Raw genomic sequence first — 19464 nt, 5'->3', positions numbered from 1 at the left:
ACTTGTTTCTTTACTGCAGTCTCTCTCTCAACCTGGAATGGTGTTTTTGATTTGTTATTTAACGTTACACTCCCTTGGGCATGGGAATATCTGTGGGACAACTTGCCCCGCCCCACCCTCTGACTTGACTCAGTTCTGTGTGAAATTCACCAGTTGCTGGAGTTCTCCTCCTGTCAGCCACCACGCTGACCTGCGTTCTGCGTTCCCCAGCGGGGGTTGGGGAAGTCAAGCCAGGCATTGCCATTTCCCACGGACCTGCCTCACCAACCCACAGTGGACAGGCAGTCCCCAGGGTTGTTGCAAAGTCCAGGCCAGGATGCACTAGGAACCTGGGTCAGAAGTGAGTGAGAGGCTCAGCCCCGCTGAGTCACCTGTTGAATTTGCCATGGTGTTGCCAGCCTGGGGCAGGGGCCACATTGCCATGGCCAATCCTCAGATTCTACCAGGTGTGCCCTTGACTCTGACTGTCCCCATGCCTGCACTCAGGTCTCTGCTGGGGGCACAGTGTGGCAGTGGTTGCTAGGCAGAAGTGGAGAAGGAGACTGAGAACCAGTCCAGGGGAGGCAGTTGGAGGCAGGACCACAGGAGCTAAGGCTCCAAGTCCTTGATGTATGCTTCATTGTCCCACCAGACTGTACTTAAGACAAGCAAATTCAAAAATAATGTGATTAAGAATTCCAAGACGGCAATCTCAGAGCATTAGACCCCAAGTACAATTTGCTTACACGAGTTGTACATCTATGAAACCAACCCTGCTCACTCCTGTCTGCTCTCCACACAGCAGAGTGACATTTTCAGATCCACATTTGGTCATGTCAACGTCCCACTGTCACCTTGCCATGATTTTCCATTACTCTCAGGACAATGGTCATTGCCCTTATATGGCCTACAGACCCTGCATAATTTGGTCCCAGCCTACTCTTCAAAACTTCAACTCACATTATGCCTCCCTCAATTTCTGGTACTGCTTCCTGGACCGTCTTTCAATTCCTCCATCCTGCCTCATTCTCTTCTACCCCGGGTCCTTCACAAATGATCTCCCCTCTGCCTGGAAGCTTCTTCCCATTCCATCCTAGACCCTGTCTTGGCCCAGCTAACTACTCCTTATCTCTTGGCCCTCTTATCAAATGTCACCTCTTTAGGAAAGTCTTTCCTGACCAATAAATTGATGGACAAATGGACAAAATGCAGGCAAGATGGAAAGCAAATAAACATCATTTTTCTTTTTTCCTTTTTTTTTTTTTTTTTTTTTTGAGACAGTGTCTCGCTCTGTCGCCCAGGCTGGAGTGCAGTGACACAATCTTGGCTCACTGCAAACTCTGCCTCCCAGGTTCAAGCAGTTCTCCCAGCCTCAGCCTCCCGAGTAGCTGGGATTACAGGCATGCACCATCACGCTTGGCTAATTTTTATATTTTTAGTAGAGACAGGGTTTCACCATGTTGGCCAGGCTGGTCTCAAACTCCTGGCCTCAAGTGATCTGCCCGCCTTGGCCTCCCAAACTGCTGGGATTACAGGTGTGAGCCACCGCACCTGGCCAAATAAACACCATTTTGAAGGAAGTTCAGCCAAGTTCTCAGGGGCTGGAAGAGAAGACGTTGTTGGGGGAATAGCCCTCAGAGGTGAGGCTGACACCAAGCTGGAGGGTGGGACTGCACTCTGAGGGTCCTAAGATTCTAATTTGTTATCCAGGAAGAATCTAAAGCAAGAGCTTCAAGCCTTCTGAAGAGGGGCAGGGGCTGGAAAGAAGAGGGAGAGAAGGAGGGTCTAAAAGCTCTTTGGTGATATTCGAAGAGCCAGGAGGCCCTTGCCATGAATTTCATTTGGAGACAGCATTGCCACTGGTCCAAGGGGTAGGGCAAGTGACGCACGCTTCTCCCTTCTGCAGGGGAGCATCTGTCCTGCAGGAGTAATTCTCAACCTGCCATCAGCTTATGGCCAGAAGGGCATCCATGAGTCGGCCATTTAGACCTCGGTGTGTGCACTGTCATGAAGCTGCCCATGGCTGTAGGGTTGTCCACCCATCCCATGGCTGAAGTGGGATGTTCCAGCACCTGGCCATGATGGTTCACTGTTGCTGGGGGAAATACCTGTAGGGTCCCTCCAGGTGGCCAGAGGCACATGCCCACTGTACTGGGGCAACCACTGTCCACCCCACTTACCCTGTCCCAGAATGGAACAAGCTCCACTGAAACACACCCACCAGCACTGACTGAGCCTTCCTGTCTGGGAACATGCAAATGAACAAGCTCAGCCCCTGCCAGTCTGGTGAGGGAGGCAGCCTAGGAAGGGAAAATGTGCTGAGCGCAGACAACAGAGAAAGGCTGTTGAGGAGCCTGGCCTGGGAAGTCCTCCCAAAGGAGGGGAGCTGGGTCTTGATTAATGGGAAAGAGCTCACCCGTGAGGCAGGAAGGGAGTTCCAGAATAATGCTAATAGCCTGCTAGGGCTGTGCTGCATCAGGCTCTGTTGTAAGCACTTCCCATGCCTTATGTATCACTTAATCTTCCCAACAACAGTGTGAGGCATTACAGCCACATTCAACAGATAAGGAACCTGAGGCTTAGACAGGTCAGTTAACTTTTCGGAGTCCCATCACTAAAAAGGGTCTTTCCTCCCCAGAGTGTGGGGCTGGCAGTGAGGGGCCAGGGCCTGGGGCAGAAACAGGATGAGGAAGAAGGGAAAAGCAAGTCCCTGCTGAGGAGGAAGTGCAGAGCCCATGCGGGGTGGGGGTGTGGCGCTCAGATGGAGGCTCCCCTCCTCTGACTCCAGGAAATATCCTTGCCCCAGAGTCCTCCACTGGGGCTGAGGGTGTGGCCCTTGGCCTTCAGGATGTGATATAGTTTGTTTTTCAATTTGCCCCCAGGGACAGCAGTTGCGAAAAATAAGGCCTCTTCCCACTCACACAGCTCTTCTGAGTTGATGAGGAGCTTTCAGGTTTACTAATTTGCAGCCACAAGAGTATGACTCTGAGTTTCCAAGCATTATCAGTCATCAGAAGCTGAGTGCTGGTCAGGAGTCTTGAAAGACAGCAAAGAGGTGCAAAGTGGCCCTTCGGGAGGTGGCCCAGGAACTGGTGGGCATGGGGAAGGGGCCTCAGTGAGTCCCAGGAATCCACTGCCACCCGCTCACTGGTCAGAGGGTGGAGGCCTGCAGTGATGGAAGAGCCTGCAGGGACCATCTGGAGGTGCCCAAACAGCACAAAGCCTGCCTACCAGAAGTGGGACTTTGTTTAAAAAAAAAAAAAAAAAAAAAAGCAAAAGGCCAAGTCCCAACCTTGGCCCACTGACTGGGTGGGGCCAGGGAGTATAGATTTTAGGTTTCATAAGTGAGTCAGTCATACACCTTGGAGGAGAACTCCTGCTATTGCCTTACTTTGTCATTTTACAAATGGGAAAACTGAGGCCCAATAATTGGGGGTGGCAGGGCCCAGAGGGGGACCAGTAGAATGATCTCACTGACAGAGAAGGAAAGGCATAACCATCTCCCACCACCCCACCGCCTTTTCTAGCCTGTTTTGTTTTGTTTCCATTATGGCAGCTGTCTCTCAAAATAGCTTCAAAAATGTGTTTCTAGCATCCTCTCCCCCATTGGGTTGGTTTTAATTCAGGTGGAAAATGACTTGTTCACAGTAAGGCAAAGCTTGATTTCAGCCCAGCTGGTGTTTAATTTTCTCTGAAAACCTAGGATTCAGAGGCAGGAGACCCCAACTTCAGTCTTGGCTGGGCCAGAAAATCAATAGGCAGAGACATGTGGTGGGCCCATGTGCAGGCAAAGGGAGTAGCATGTGCTGAGGCTCGGAGCAGGGAAGCCCCAGCCTGTCCAAGGAGTGGAACTTGGGGTGGGGGGAGGGGGCAGGGGTAGATGACCCCTGGAGTCAGAGTTGGAAGAACTCCAGCCTCACTTCACTGAGACTCAGTTAACTCATCTGGAAAACAGAAATGATGAGCCTACATATTTAAGCAGGTGACTTGTTTAAAGCTTAAACAAGATTCTGGCCAGCCGCAATGGCTCACGCTTGTAATCCCAGCACTTTGGGAGGCTGAGGTGGGCGGATCGGTTGAGCTCAGGAATTCAAGACCAGCCTGCGCGACAAAGCAATATCCTGTCTCTACAAAAAAAATTAGCTGGGCATGATGGCATGTGCCTGTAGTCCCAGCTACCTGGGAAGCAGAGGTGACAGGATCACTTGGGCCTAGGAGGTTGTGGTTGCAGTGACCTGTGTATAACTGCACCACTGTACTCTAGCCTGGGTGACAGAGTGAGATCTTATCTCAAAAAAAAAAGAAGGAAGGAAAGAAAGAAAGATAGATACATGCCTACGCCAGTGTTTGATAACATGAAAAGGCACCTAGTCCAGGTTCACCCACAGTAGACTCACAACCAGGGTGATAACTGTACCTTTAGACCTGACAGTGTTGCTGCTGACAGCCCTGTCTGCTCAGCTGGAAAAGCCTCATTCCCAGGACTTCAAATCGTAGAACCAAACTGAGGAGCGGCTGGAAGCCAGAGTAGCAAACAGACTTCCCAGCCCCATGAAAGCCCACATCCTCAGGGAGCAGGCACTCGCTCTCTAGCTGCCTCCCAAGCCCCGCCCTCGTAGTACCTCCTCAGGTCATCTAGAAGAGGCAGGCTTTCTCATGTTCTTTTTTTTTTTTTTTGGTAAATTTTTATTTTGGTATAATTTTAAATTCAGAGAAAAGAGTACAAAAAACTCCTGTCTGTTTTACCCAGATTCATCAGACTGTTTAAATTTTACCTCAACTGCTTTATTATTCTCTATTTTTATATATGCATACTGATTTTTTTCTATTAGTTGGGTAAGTTGCAGACACGGTATCCCTTCACCCTTAAATTATTCAAGTGTATATTTCCTAAGAATGAGGAAATTCTCTTATATAATCACAGTACAGTTTTTTAAATTAAGAAATTTATCATCAGCCAGGCACAGTGGCTCACACCTGTAATCTCAACACTTTGGGAGGTGAGGCAGGCAGATTGCTTGAGCTCAGGAGTTCGAGAACAGCCTGGGTAACATGGCAAACTCCTATCTCTACAAGAAATTAGCCAGACATGGTGGCATGTGCCTGAAGTCCCAACTACTCGGGAGGCTGAGGTGGGAGGATTGCTTGAATTGGGGAGATGGAAGCTGGAAGCTGCAGCAAGCCTTGATCATGCCACTGCACTCCAGCCTGGGTGACAGAGTGAGACCCTGACTAAAAAAAAAAAAAAAAAAAAAAAAAAGAAGAAGAAGAAGAAGAAATTTAACATCAATATAAGGCTATTGTCTAATTTGCACTCCATATTCAAATTTACTTTCATTAATTGTAATGTCCTTTAAAATTTTGTGTTTTTTTCTCTTGGTCTCCTTAATTTTGTGACAGTGCCCCAGTCTTTCCTTGACTTTCATGACCTCGACACTCTGGAAGATTGCAGGCCAGTTGTTTCATAGAAAGCTTCTCAATTTGGGTTTGTGTCAAGTGCTTTCCTCATGATTAGACTCAGATGATGTGTTTTTGGCAAAAGATACCACATATGTGATGCTGCATCTATCTCAGTGCATCATAACAGGAGGCACATGATGTCAATTTGTCCCACTATTGGTGTGTTAACTCTGATCACTGATTAAGGTAGTGTCCACCAGTTTTCTCCACCTTAAAGCTACGTTTTTCCCTTAGTCATTTGTAAGTATCTTGTGGGGAAATCCTTTGAGACTATGTAAATACATAGATCATGTTTCTCTTTGCATCTTCGCCCATTAGCTTTAGCATCCGTTGGTGATTCTCCAACTCCATCATTCCATCTACATTTATTATACCGTAAGGAAGAATTTTCCCTTCTCCCAACTATTTATCCATTTAATTATATTAGTGTGGGCTTGGTAAGTTCTATTTCATCCAATGAGATATAATCTGTTACTATTATTATTTATTATGATGCTCAAATTATCCCGGATTTGGCCATTGCGAGCCCCTTAGGGTGGCTTCTGTTTCCTTCTGTTATGGCCTCATCATTTATTGAGCACTTCTTTACTTTCTGGCACAAGTTTTCAGGCTTATCTTGTAAGTTACCTGCCCCTCGCTCTCAAATCAACCTTTCTCCAAGGATCCCTGGTTCGTTTCAGTGGTGAGTCCAGAGCTCTGGCTCTTAACTCATTATTCTTTACCTCTTATCTCCTAGAAATTGTTTGGAGTAGACCTTGATGAGACAGTTGAGGATTTTTTTTGGTTTGTTTGAGACAGAATCTTGCTCTGTCACCCAGGCTGGAATGCAGTGGCGCGATCTCGGCTCACTGCAACCTCTGCATCCCAGGATCAAGTGATTGTCCTGCCTCAGCCTCCTGAGTAGCTGGGACTACAGGCACCTGCCACCACGCCCAGCTAAATTTTGTATTTTTGGTAGAGACGGGGTTTCACCATGTTGGCCAGGCTGTCCTTGAACTCCTGACCTCAAGTGATCCGCCTGCCTCGGCCTCCCAGAGTGCTGGGATTACAGGTGTGAGCCACCACGCCTAGCCGACACTTGAGGTTTTGTATGAGCAGATGAGCCAAGCAACTTTAGCTTATCGCTGGTACTGAACCCCTATGAGTACCTATGGTTTGGTGGAGCCTAGAGAAACATGCGTCCTTTTATTATTATCACTATTAACAGAAATAAGCATTTTTCCTTTTTTTTTTTTTGAGACAGAGTTTCATTCTTGTTGCCCAGGCTGCAGTGCAATGGCACGATCTCGGCTCACCGCAACCTCTGCCTCCTGGGTTCAAGAGATTCTCCTGCCTCAGCCTCCCGAGTAGTTGGGACTACAGGCATGCGACACCACCCCCAGCTAATTTTATATTTTTGGTAGAGACGGGGTTTCTCCATGTTGGTCAGGCTGGTCTAGAACTCCCGACCTCAGGTGACCCACCTACCTTGGCCTCCCAAAGTCCTGGGATTACGGGTGTGAGCAACTGTGCCTGGTATTTTTCCTCATTCTTACTCACTGAGCCCCCACTCTGTGCCAGGCTGGGAGGAAGCAGCCCAGCTCATCAGGTACTTCATGCCAGGCTGAGGGATTGGACTTCAAGCTAAGGGCACTAGCAGGGCACTAAAGGCCTTGAAGCCAGATGCATCCTCCTTTTGAGGACTCAGGTCCCATGTCTTTCGGGCTACCTCCTTACTCCCGACTTCACGGCCTCATGGCCAAATCCACAGAAATAGGAAAAGAAGGGAAACAATGATCTTTGCTTTAAACAGAACGACGTGGCACCTTCATCCAGCAGAAAGCATATTACCAGGCCCAGGAGCTAGCACAGCAGGAGGGAAGGGAAGTGGTGAGATATGTCAAGCCAGATATTTCAAAACTGCCAGGCCAGAAAATCAGGAAGCAATGGACTCAGAGAATCTGACTCTCCTAATTGGGACTCCTTTAGTACAAACACAATGACTTATTTTCTCTATCCACCTTTATCAAAGCATCTGTCCAAAGCATAGGTTTGTATTCTCTAAAGTTTGTCTCTCTGCCATGTACAGTTGAGAGGGTGGTTCACTGCTTAAAGTGTGATAGACATGGAGATGTGCAGTCCAGATTCCCCCTTCAAGGAAGGACCTGCTGCTCAGCTGCAGGGAGAGAGGTCATCAGACAGTCTCAGCTTTCAGTTCCTCCAGAGCCTGCCTCCACTGCTGAGGGCCACCTCATCTCAGGTTATGCCGTTGCTGGGGTAGCCTACATCTGGTGACTGATGGTGGCAGGAGTATAGAGGCCCATCCACTTAGATCTGACGCTGGACAACTTTGATGAACACTGCTGGTTTAGCTGAGACTTTGCTGAGCTGCAGCACAGGTCAACTTCCCTCTGCCCAAGCCTGCTTCCCTGCTCCTTTCCTAGCTGTTGACTGCTAATAAACATCATATGCCTCAAATTCTGTCTCAGTGTTTCTGCTTCTGCAGAACCCAACCTGAAACACAAGGGTATCCAGCCAAGGGAATGAGTGAGGTCTGAAAACGAGACCTTATTCTTCTAGCCAAGCGATATAAACATGAGACTTCATCAGCCAAAGCAGGCCACATTTTCTGATCTTCATTAAGGGACAGTGTGAATGGCAGGGAGCCCAAGACAATCCTCGCCCTGCCTTGGGGCTCCCCACTGGGCACCTCCCACCTCGGCACTCCTCTCACCCGTGCTCCCTCTGTCCATCCCCCGCTGCCTCCCCTCCCACTCCACCTCTCCCCCGACACCCTGCTGTGCTCTGGCTGTGGTCACTCTCTTTAAGCAAGCCCCCTCCCTCTGGATTTTCTTCCAATAATCCTCCCGAAAAGGCTTCCCATTGCTCCAAGAGACTCGGTTACACCAGCACTTGTCTCCTGTCTCCTGCAGAGGAGCTATGTATGTTGCTAGGTTTTTAAACTTATGCGGAGGTCCAGAAGGAGGGTCGTCGATCTCTTCAGGACACTGCCAGGCCAGAGGTTGTCCAAGATCGAAGGACACCCAGGAACTTCTGCAAATGGGTAAACCAGAGTGCAGTAAGGGTGAGGTTCTTGTTCAGGGTCACACAATGAGCTAGTCATAGAACTAGGCATTGGGTGTCAGAACTTCCTGGGACCCATTCCTGCCCATTCCTCTGGCCACCTAGTAGCTGGATTCACCTTATGTCCTGGTACTGAACCAACCCTTCCCTTTGGACCTCATCTTCTGGTCTCGACCTTTCCTGTCCACTCCTCCTCTCCCCAACCAAGCTCTCTCCCTCCCACTCCTTCCCAGTCCCCTTTTTTTCCTCTCCCAGGCAGCCTGACGATCACTTCCCCACTCTGTTTTGCCCTCAGAGCCCTTTGCTCACCTTCTCTGGTCTCAGACCTTGGTGTTGGTTTTTGCTTTCTGCCCATCTGTCTGAAGGGATCCTGGGGGCCCTGGCTGGGTCAATGTAGGGACACACATGCCTGGGTTGGTGGGTCTCACTCTGCAGCTTCAGCTTCCAGAGGCCAAACATTTACACCAGTCCCAACCAAGGAGATGCCATGCTATCGCGATAAACAATTGCTGTGCTCTTCTGTGTGCCATACCCTGAGCTGTGTGCCGTGCATTCAAGGGCCTTGGTCCTCACAAAACTGCTTGAGGGTAGTATTATCACTTCCATCACACGGACGAGGAAATGAGTCTCAGGAGGTTGAGGCCACGTGGCCACAGCTCTGTGATTAGTAAGAATCCCAGAGCCGTGTGATTGAAAACATTCCATGCCCACCTTCTCTTCTTCTGTAATTCCCACATCTTCACACAGATGCAAGGACGAGGCCATAACTGTGACTGGACACACCGGAAAGCCATCTCAGAAAGTCACTCAGGCCATAAGTATCGAGGGATTATTAAGAGATTTTAAAATGTTCACACATTGTGTCCAGAATTTCCAAGACTAAAAATCTACCCCAAGGAAATAAGAATCATGGGAAATAATTCTGTACAAAGATATTTGTAACAGTATTATTTGTCAAAGAAAAAACCTGAAAACGAAACTAAATGTCCAAGCCTACTTCTTACACCTGTAATCCCAGCACTTTCAGAGGCTGATGCGGGCAGATCACTTGAGCCCAGGAGTTTGAGACCAGCCTGGCCAATGTAGCAAGAGCTTGTCTCAAAAAAAAAAAAAAAAAAAAAAAATCAAAAAATTAGCTGGATGTGATGTTGCATACCTATGATTCCAGCTACTTGGGAGATTGAGGTGGGAGGATCACTTGAGCCCAGAAGATCAAGGCTGCAGTGAGCCATGATCACACCATTGCATTCTAGCCTGGGCGATAGAATGAGACCCACCCCCCAACCAAAAAAAAAAGCAAAAACCTAAAAACTATGGCATTGCTTTACAGAAAATACATCACAGACATTGAAAATGTTTACCAAGAGTTTTATAATATTATAGGGCAAATGTTTATTACATAATACCAAATAAAAATAGCAGGTTAGGCTGGGAGTGATGGCTCACACCTGAAATCCCAGCAATTTAGGGGGCTGAGGCAGGTTTATTGCTTGAGCCCAGGAGTTCAAGATCAGCCTGGGCAACATGGAAGACCCATTCTCTACAAAAAATACAAAAATTAGCCAGGTGTCGTGACGTGTCTGTAGACCCAGCTACTTGGGAAGTTGAGGTGGGTGGATCACTTAATCCCGGGGCAGGGGTTTGGCGGGGGCAGCGGGGGGCGGGGGTGGAGGCTACAGAGACCCTATCTATAACAACTACAAAAAAAGCAGGTTAACAAAGACTGAATAGCCAAATAAATCTTTTTTTTTTTTTTTTTTTTTTTTTTGAGACGGAGTCTCGCTCTGTCGCCCAGGCTGGAGTGCAGTGGCATAATCTCAGCTCCCTGCAAGCTCCACTTCCCATGTTCACGCCATTCTCCTGCCTCAGCCTCCCAAGTAGCTGGGACTACAGGCACCTGCCACCACACCCGGCTAATTTTTTGTATTTTTAGTAGAAATGGGGTATCACCGTGATAGCCAGGATGGTCTTGATCTCCTGACCTCGTGATCTGCCCACCTCGGCCTCCCAAAGTGCTGGGGTTACAGGCATGAGCCAGGGTGTGCGGCCAGCCAAATAAATCTTAAGCAAAAAGGATAAAGCTGGAGTCATCACACCTCCAGCTTTACCTGACTTCAAAATTCACTAAAAAAATCTATAGTAACCAAAACAGCATGGTACTGGCATAAAAACAGACACATAGACCAATGGAACAGAATAGACAACCCAGAAATAAATCCATGTATTTATAGTCAACTGATTTTCAACAAAGCTGCCAATAATGTCCTTTGGGGGAAAGGACAGTCTCTTTAATAAATGGGTATGGGGAAAACTGGATATCTATATGCAGAAAAATGAAACTAGATCCTTATCTCTCATCATTAAAAAAATTAAATCCAAATTGATGAAAAACTTAAATGTAAGACCCCAAAGTAGAAAACTACTAGAAGGGACCTAGAAGCAGCTTCTCTGCTCCTTCTTGAATGTCCACCTGGTTCAGCCCGCCTGCCTCCACTCCTGCCTCCACCATGTCCATCAGGATGACCTAGAAGTCCTATAAGGTGTCCACCTCTGGCCCCCAGGCCTTCAGCAGCTGCTCCTACACGAGTGGGCCTGGTGCCCACATCAGCTCCTCGAGTTTCTCCTGAGTGGGCAGCAGCTTCCAGGGTGGCCTGGGTGGAGGCTATGGCGGGGCCAGCAGTATGGGAGGCATCACAGCTGTCATGGTCAACCAGAGCCTGCTGAGCCCCCTTAACCTGGAGGTGGACCCCAACATCCAGGCCGTGCACACCCAGGAGAAGGAGCAGATCAAGAGCCTCAACAACAAGTTTGCCTCCTTCATCGACAAGGTACAGTTCCTGGAGCAGCAGAACAAGATGCTGGAGACCAAGTGGAGCCTCCTGCAGCAGCAGAAGACAGCTGGGAGCAACGTGGACCACTAGTTCGAGAGCTACATCAACAGCCTTTGGCAGCAGCTGGAGACTCTGGGTCACAACAAGCTGAAGCCGGAGGCGGGGCTTGGCAACATGCAGGGGCTGGTGGAGGACTTCAAGAACAAGTACGAGGATGAGATCAATAAGCGTGCAGAGATGGAGAATGAATTTGTCCTCCTCAAGAAGGATGTGGAAGAAGCTTACATAAACAAGGTAGAGCTGGAGTCTGGCCTGGAAGCGCTGACTAATGAGATCAACTTCCTCAGGCAGCTGTATGAAGAGGAGATCCGGGAGCTGCCCTCCCAGATCTCCCACACGTCGGTGGTGCTGTCCGTGGATAACAGCCGCTCCCTGGACACGGACAGCATCATCGCTGAGGTCAAGGCGCAGTATGAGGAGATCGCCAACAGCAGCCGGGCTGAGGCTGAGAGCATGAACCAGATCAAGCATGAGGAGCTGCAGACGCTGGCTGGGAAGCACGGGGATGACCTGCTGCGCACAAAGACAGATCTCGGAAATGAACTGGAACATCAGCTGGCTCCAGGCTGAGATTGAGAGCCTCAAAGGCCAGAGGGCTTCCCTGGAGGCCGCCATCGCAGATGCCAAGCAGCGCGGGGAGCTGGCCGTTAAGGACGCCAATGCCAAGTTGTCCGAGCTGGAGACCGCCCTGCCGCAGGCCAAGCAGGTCATGGTGCGGCAGCTGCCTGAGTACCAGGAGCTGATGAACGTCAAGCTGGTCCTGGACATGGAGATCCTACCTGCAGGAAGCTGCTGGAGGGCGAGGAGAGCCGGCTGGCGTCTGGGATGCAGAACATGAGTATCCATACGAAGACTACCAGTGGCTATGCCGATGTGCTGAGCTCGGGCTATGGGGGCGTCACAAGCCCCAGCCTCAGCTTACGGCCTGGGCTCGAGCTTTGGCTCTGGCTGAGGGCTCCAGCTCCTTCAGCCGCACCAGCTCCACCAGCGCCATGGTTGTGAAGAAGATGGAGACCCGCGATGGGAAGCTGGTGTCCGAGTCCTCAGACGTCCTGCCCAAGTGAACGGCCATGGCAGCCCCTCCCAGCCTATCCCTCCTGCGGCTGCCCCAGAGCCTGTGGGGGAGGCCGAAGCCCACCCGCGGGGGGAGTTTACTGCCTAGGGTGCCCCACTTGGCCATGTCTCCAACTACAAACCAATTAGATTTTTTTTTTCTAAAAGAAAACCTCAGCTAGCTATGCCAAAATTAAAAAAAAGAAAGAAAGAAAGAAAAGAAAAAACTAAAACTACTAGAAAAAAACATAGAGGAAACACTTCAGGACATTGGATTTGTCTGGGCAAAGATTTAATGGAGACCTCAAACGCACAGGCAACAAAAGCAAAAAATAGACAAATGGAATTAGATCAAACTGAAAAGCTTCTGTACAGCAAAGGAAACAATCAACAGAGTGAAGAGACAGCCTGCAGAATGGGAGAAAATATTTGCAAACTATCCATCTGACAAAAGACTAATATCAAGAATACACAAGGAACTCAAATAACTCAACAGCAAAAAAAAAATCTCATTTCAAAATGGGCAAATGAGCTAAATAGACATCTCTCAAAGACATACAAATGGCCAATACGTATATGAAAAAATGTGTGACATCACTAATCATCAGGAAAATGCAAATCAAAACGGTGACGAGGTATCATCCCATCCCAGTTAGAATGACTACCATAAAAATGACAAAAAATAACAAATGCTGAGTATGTGGAGAAAGAAGTCTTATATGCTATTCATGGAAATGTAAATTAGTACAGCCATTATGAAAACCAGTATAAAGTTTCCTCAAAAATCTAAAAATAGAACTAACATATGATCCCACAGTCCCAATACAGCATATACATCCAAAGGAAATGAAATCAGTATATTGAAGAGATATCTGCACTCCCAAGTTTATTGCAGCACTATTCACAATAGCAAAGATATGGAATCAATCTAAGTGTCTATCAGTGGATGAATGGATAAAGAAAAGCTGGTATACATACACAGTGGAATACTATTCAGCCAGAAAAAAAATGAAATCTTGACATTCACAGCAATACAGATGAGCATGGAGGACATTATGTTAAGTGAAATAAGCCAAGGACAGGAAGAAAAATACCACATGTTCTCACCCATATGTGGGAGCTAAAAAAGTTGAGTGCATAGAAGTAGAAAGTAGAATAGCAGTTACTAAAGCCTGGGAAGGGTGGGGGATAGTGAGAGGTTAAAGGACACAAAATCACAACTAGATATGAGGAATAAGCTCTTGTGTTCTATAACACCCTAGGATGACTATAATTAACAATTTGTTGTATATTTAAAAATTGCTAGAAGAGTGGATTTTAAATGTTCCCAACACAAATAAATGATAAATGAGCTGGATGTGGTGGCTCATGCCTGTAATCCCAGCACTTTGGGAGGCCAAGGCGGGCAGATAACAGAGTTCAAGAGTTCAAGACAAGCCTTGCCAACATGGTGAAACCCTGTCTCTACTAAAAATACAAAAATTAGCTGGGGATGGTGGTGAGTGTCTGTAATTCCAGCCAGTTGGGAGGCTGAGGCAGGAGAATCACTTGAGCCCTGGAGGTGGACGTTACAGTGAGCTGAGATCGCGCCACTGCACTCCAGCCTGGGCGACAGAACCAGACTCCGTCACAAAAAAAAAAAAAAAAAAAAAATAGAAATGATAAATGTTTGAGGTGATTACCCTGATTTGATCATTACGGATCATATACATGTATTGAAATAGCACACTGTATCCCATAAATATGTACAATTACTACATGTTGATTAAAAATAATAATAGCTGGATGTGGTGGCACATGCCTGTAGTCCTAGCTACTCAGGAGGCTGAGGCAGGAGGATCGCTTGAGTTCAGGAGTTCTGGGCTGTAGTGTGCTGTGCTGATTGGATGTCTGCACTAAGTTTGACATCAATAAGATGACCTCCCAGGAGGGGGGACCACCAGGTTGCCCAAGGAGGGGTGAACCAGCCCAGATCCAAAACGGAGCAGGTCAGAACTCCCATGCTGATTGGTGGGACTGCACCTGTGAATAGCCACTGCACTCCAGCCTGGGCAACATAGTGAGACCTCGTTTCTAAAAAAAATTTAGGAAGAAATAGCAGGTTATAAAATTATACAGAAAGGTAGGTATCAACCATAAAAAAGTGTTCTGCAGTTAAAAAAAAAAAAAAGGAAGCGTGACTCTTCAGCAGCTCCACTTCCTCAGGGTTCCCCGTGTGTCCTGCACACACCTCTAACAGCAATTTCACTCTGACAGTGTCTCTTTGCCTTGTCTCTCTCTCTCTCTCTCTCCACTGGACTGTGAGCATTTAGGGTGGGGAGCAGTTGGGTCTTAGTTCTCTTTGATAGAGCAGCATCCAGGACAGAATCTGGCCCTGAGTGGATGCTCAGTCCACATCTGTGGAATGAATGAGCAGATGAATGAAAGGAAAGGATGGGAAGGCTGGGCCAGATCCCAAGCCACTCACTTCCTTGAAATCAGAGTTCCCCCAACCCACACCCCACTAGGATTCTCTCCTAAAGCCTTTGGCAGTTTTGTTGCCTGGGAAACAAGAAGGCCCTTCTCAGCAGTTCCCCCATCATCCTATGCCTAGGGACATGGGGCTGGAGGCCTGAAAGCCACTCAGGAGCAGGCTCTTCATCTATCATTTCCTCTAACCCTCGTAGCAATAAAATATCAGAATTGTGATTCCTCATTAACATTTGCAGAAACTAAGCCTCAGGGGTTGAAATTTGCTCAAGCTCTTATGGTTAGTAAGTGGCAGAATTCAAATCTCCCTGTCTCCAAAATCCATATTCTTGTCTTAGAGACAAGACTGCAAAAGTGACCTTGGACAAGCCCCTTCTCCTGTGTGAGCCTTGGTTTCCCCTCTGGGTAATGAGGCTGTGGATCCTCAGAGGGCTCAGCTATCCATTTCCACTCAGATAGTCCACAATAATAAAATGTCCCAACTCATCCCTCCCCAGCCTCCCTGTGTTACTGGAAGCAGCCTGTAACCTACCAGAATGTAGGACTGCAAGCTTGCCAAGCAAGGCCATGTTCACCTGGCTGGAGAAGAGCTCCTGTTTCTCCTCAGTGCTGGCAGAAAGCCCCGGGAGCATAAGAGCACCTCATCCGCAACTCACCTAAACAAGTGTGCATGGGGTTCCTGGCCATTGCCTCACATCCCCCCCGCCTTAACCCCCTGGGTTGGCATCTGAGGGTTGTGGAGGGGCTTCATGCTGGCTTTGCTCAGGTCTTATGGCCAAGAGGCACCAAGAAACACAACATCTCCCCCTGCCCCTGTACACACCCCACCCTCAGGGAAAACCCTTATAATAACAGCCCGCACCTGCACAGTTTCCCACCTTAGCCTAGTGAGGTAACCAGGACACGGATGGCAGCCGCATGTTATAGCTGGGGATCCTGGGGCCCAGAAAAAGACAGTAATGTTCCAGAGACCACCCAGCAGTTAAGTGGCAGAGCTGAGACTGAGTTCCAGCCCCCAGGCCAGTATTTAGTGCTTTCCTTCCAGAGCCCATGTTTATCCAGGTCATGTAGCACATTTATTGACCCCTGCCACAGGCAGGGAAACATGACGTCATGGAATGGGCAAGATGCAGCCTCTGCCCTTGAAGGGTTACAGTTCAGAGGAGCAGAAGGATAAGGTCTCATGCAGGAGTTAATAAATGAAGATTAATAAGATCCCAAAACAAGTGGATGAGGTGTCAGAGCAGGGGGGGTCCGAGTGCTGCCCAGGAATGGCGGGCACAGAGTGGGAGCCTGCAGAGCCTGCTGAATGCAAGGCTGGCTGACTGAATGAGGGGCTGTTTCATTACCCAGAGGGATGCAGGAGGGTGGCGGGGAGAGGGGTTGAAGGAGGGAAAGACAACTGAGCAGAGGTGTGGCAGAGGGATGAGCACCCACAGTTTGACATACGTGCAGGATGCACCTCTGAAAAGATAAATAAAGCAGTAAAAATTCAGTAAGGCCACATTTTTGAACCACTTTAAATGCCAAGCCAAGTATTTTCAAAGATCCTCTGCAGATGAAGGCTGCTGTTATAGAATATGGTTTAGAAGCATTAATTTGGCAGCAACACAGTAACTAATCAGAGAAACAGCGGCAGCCCCTGGTGGATACGTGGGCAGGGTGAGCTGGAGGCAGGGAGGCAGATGAGGATGCTGGAGAGGCTGGGCCAGGGCCAGCCAGGGACAATGGGAAGGGAAGAGCTGGTGGGTGTCAGGGGCTGGTGTCTGACATCGCCTTCCTCTGATCCAACAGCTTGGCCTCCCTGCTGGCCAGCCTCAGCCTCACCCCATCAGGGGGTCAGTCCTGACCTAAGAGGAGAATAAGAAGGCAGCCAGCAGCCAGTCTCACAAGCCTTGCTGGTGGTCGGCTTCCTCTCTGGATGAAGCACATTAACACGGTGAAGTGCCTGGCATGGCCCCTGGCATACAGGACCACTCAGCACTAGACCCGGGCTTATATCTTTCAGACCCATAAGTGCCACTTCATCTGGATGAGGGACTCTTCCTCCAGCCTGCCAGAGCTGGAGTTAGGACCCTGAACCCCAAGCCGAGCTACATATGGCCCTGTTGCCAGGAGCCACTCGGCCCTCCATGTGGGCCTGTGTCTGTCCTCCTCGTTCTTACTGCAATTAACCATGCTGTATTTGCTTACTTGTTGTTTGTCTCTGATATCCTCCAATGTCAGCTCTTCGACACTAAGACCCACACATCACTTGTTCACAATTATATCCTGCAACTAGCATGGTACCTGACATATACAGATATCAAAAATGGTTGTGGGATGAATGAGTGACTGTTATCCTCATAGTGGGTGCCCTTACCCAGCCAGGGGGTCATGCTTATTTCCTAAGGGTCTGCCACCCCCTCCACCTCCACTCTAGGTTGCCTCAGAGGCACTCGCACCCCCATGGGGTCCTACTCACCTCCCCACTCTCCTACCCTAATCTCACTGGACTTGTCCCAGGCTGTCCTTAACCGTCAGAGTCATGCCATGGGTTAAGGGCCTAAAGGACAAATAAAAGTCCTTCCCCACCCCATCCTCCCACTACTTACTGTGTGGTGGTGTCTATTATACACAGAAGTGGTGGTTGTGTCTTTCTGAGATAGGGCCATCCTGGGGGCCACCAAGGAAGGCCCCTGCTCCCCTGCTAGAAGGAGGTAGCAAATGAAACTTCTGGGCCAGGCAGGGTAGGGGAGAGCTCAATCCCTCTTGGTCTGCATTTGGAAAATCTGGAAGAATAGGAGGAACTTCTGGAGCCAGGGGAGAAAGATGGCACTGAGATCAAGGCAGGAGACACCCAAGCTCTGCCCCAAAAGAGTTTTCCAAGTTTCGGTGCTGCCGGGAACAATTTCCGTCGTTCTTCCCCAAGCCTTTATCTCAATGGTCTTTACCACCCTCACCGGGCTCTGAGCCTGGCAGCTGCCCTTGGTTCAGGCTGATTCTTGGATGCTGGAGGAACAGCGCCTCCTAGAGGCCAGGAAGGTGGGGCAGCAGAAGTCAGCAAGAGCCCCCTAGACCCCCTATGTCAGGGCTTGAAGAGCCTGGTGTCACAGCCAGCCTGGACATTTCTGAATTTTATTTAGCCCAAGAAGCCTGAGCTTCCTATGGTGGCTTCGGTCCAGCAGTTAGTGATGCTGTTCCCCTCAGACCCACCCCAGGTGCAGGGGCAGGTGCAGCGATCAAGGAGGCACCACCTCATCCCAGGGTGTCCCTGCTCAAGTCTTCCGCCTGCCCCGCCCTGCCCCAGGCCTCCTCAGTCTTGAGACAAGAGGTGGCTGCTCCCTATCCCGAGCTATGCAGAAGGGGCAAGCTTGGTGTGCAGGACTTTCCAGCGAGTCCTTCGGAGTTGCTGAACCGCTTAACTGGACCTCGAGATAACTTCTCCCAGAGCAGATGGGTGGGGACTGGCGGCTCCTTAGCTGTAACCTTCCTACCCCAAATCCTGTTGTTTCGAGAGTTAATTCTGGAGCCGCAGGGAGGATGGGAGGCATTATTGCTCTTCATACCTCCAGAAGTTCTCTTTCAGGCACAGGAAAGGGGTTTTGGCATCTGCCGTGCTTGCAGTTTTCCAGACTGAAACATCTGTATCAGTCTTATGACTCAGAAATTCTGTTCCTGTGCCTATGATGAGGGAGCGAGGGGCAGCCGGAGAGTCCCCTGGCCTGGGAGTAGATAAGGAAAGTGGGGTTGATGCACTGCAAGTACACACATTATGGATATAATGGATATATCTTAAAATCAAAGTGTTTAATGAGAAAAGTAGGAAACCAGGTGAGATTTTTATAACATAATGCCATTCCTGTAGTTAAAAATACATGCATAGACACGTGCTTATTTTTAGCACTGTGTTATTGCCTCTGGTGTTAATAAAATGAACACATGACTCTCTGGCACCTGTATGGAAAAGACTTAAAATACTTATTTTTAGGATATGAGGTGAACATGTTTTTGTCCAAAATCTGGACGTTAACTTCATACGCAAAGATGATTACATAACACCTCTCTTATGTTAAGGACTTTTTAATCTGGAACTTTTGCATAGTCACATATTTGGAAGGAATTTTGGTGGTATTTTCAATAATTCAGTACTATTTTTTAAATGTGCTTGAAAATTCTATAAATTTACTTAGGAATACTATACTTAACTGGGAATGTAAGTATACATGCTATATTTTTACATATGTATATCCACGATATATTTTGCTCCCCAAATTATTTTTCATCTTCACATTGCATTGGCCCTGAGTTTGAAATAACAAGCTTATTCTAAGCAGAGAGGAAACTGGTGAAGGAAGATGATTTTGAAGAGAGTTTTGAGAAGTATTTATGTTTCTTCTCCCTTTAAACCTCTTGAAAATAATAATAGCCACAATATCACACTTAAATACAATTAACAATAATTTTAATATAATCAAATATCCAGCCAGTGTTCAAATTTCTAATTGTGTTTTATATGTCATCAAAAAATTATTTTATTCTGTTTAGATTGTTTGAATCTTGATCTAAA

General features: G+C 48.2%; 1 pseudogene; it reads left to right on the top strand.

Annotated features, from left to right (window-relative positions):
- The first annotated feature begins 10994 nt into the window (after positions 1 to 10994).
- On the top strand, positions 10995 to 12457 carry LOC129014332 (keratin, type II cytoskeletal 8-like; annotated as a pseudogene).
- Positions 12458 to 19464: the final 7007 nt, after the last annotated feature.

This window comes from Pongo pygmaeus, chromosome 16 (genome assembly GCF_028885625.2).
Source record: "Pongo pygmaeus isolate AG05252 chromosome 16, NHGRI_mPonPyg2-v2.0_pri, whole genome shotgun sequence".
NCBI classification, from domain to species: domain Eukaryota; kingdom Metazoa; phylum Chordata; class Mammalia; order Primates; family Hominidae; genus Pongo; species Pongo pygmaeus.
The sequence above is the reverse complement of the archived record's forward strand: the minus strand, read 5'-3'. Positions and strand labels throughout refer to the sequence as shown.